This window comes from Carlito syrichta, unplaced genomic scaffold (assembly GCF_000164805.1).
Source record: "Carlito syrichta isolate Samal-C Ts95f unplaced genomic scaffold, Tarsius_syrichta-2.0.1 Scaffold309294, whole genome shotgun sequence".
NCBI classification, from domain to species: domain Eukaryota; kingdom Metazoa; phylum Chordata; class Mammalia; order Primates; family Tarsiidae; genus Carlito; species Carlito syrichta.
Genome location: NW_007253390.1, coordinates 1,116,305 through 1,117,579, shown reverse-complemented (window position 1 = coordinate 1,117,579; position 1,275 = coordinate 1,116,305).

The window sequence follows — 1,275 nt, the reverse complement described above, 5'->3', positions numbered from 1 at the left end:
ACACAGGGCTGGCCCAAGCCCCACCTACTCATTATGGGGAATTCTGGAGAGGCAGCATGTTTCTCCAGGACCTGCCAAGCACTATGGGCCCCAGGCTCAGGGTTGGAGGGCTCAGCCGGCAGCACAGAGAACTGGGATGGGGGAGGGGTGGTCTCTGGGTCCCCTCCTCCACCTAGCACTGGGCTGATGGGAAGATCTAAGCTGACAGGCCCAGGAGGATCAGGGCAGGGCTGTGCTTGTAGAGCTGGGAGCTCCAGAGAGGAGTGAAGCAACAGGTTTGGGCAGAGGGCAGAGGGTGGAGAGAGTGGGAGGAAGTCCGAGAGAGGTATGGAGGTATGGTGCGGTGGAGGGTGGAGTGTGAGAAATGCAAATATGGAACTGAGGGCTGGGGGCTCCACCCACTTAGCTGCTGGGGCCTGCTGGAACTCACCCTCACTGTCCTCACTCTCCCTGCCCCTCCTTCGCTTCCCTTCACCCTCGCCCCCGCCCCCCAGCCCTGTCCAGGCCTCTGGGGAGGAAGAAGGGCTTCTCCCCTGGTGGTTCAGTGCTAAAAATAGTGGCCAATACCATTTGTTGCTACAAGGGTCAAACCTCTTACAACTAGGTACGTTGAGAATGGGCAATTCAAAGCACCACTTACAGTTTTTAATGTTGGTATGAGTATACATAGCTTTGGGACCCCAGGTTGTCCCTTCCAAATTCCCAGTAGAAACCACAGTACCGGCTGGAAAGGAGAACATCAAAGCAATAACAAGGGTGCCAGGGCGTGGCTCACGCCTGCCATCCCAACACTTTGAGAGACTGAGGGAGGAGGATTGCTTGAATCAGCTTGGACAACATAGCGAGAACCCCATCTCTACAAAAATAAATAAATAGCTGGACCTAATTAGCTGAGCATGCACCTATAGTCCCAGTTACTTGAAGTGGGGCTCGGTGGCTCAGTCTGTAATCCCGCGCCTTTGGGAGGCTGAAGTGAGAGGATTGCCTGAGCCCGCGGGTTCGAGACCCATCTGGGCAAGCAAGACCTTATCTCTACAATAAATCAAAAAATCAGCCGGGCGTGGTAGCGCATGCCTGTAATTCCAGCTACTTGGAAGGCTGAGGCGGAAGGATCGCTGGCTGCACTGCACTCCAGTCTGGGTGACAGAGTGAGACTCCAACTCAAAAAAAAAAAAAGGCTCACTTGAGCCCAGGACTTCAAGGTTATAGTGAACTATGATCACACCACTGTACTCCAGCCTGGATGATATATATATATATATATATATATATATA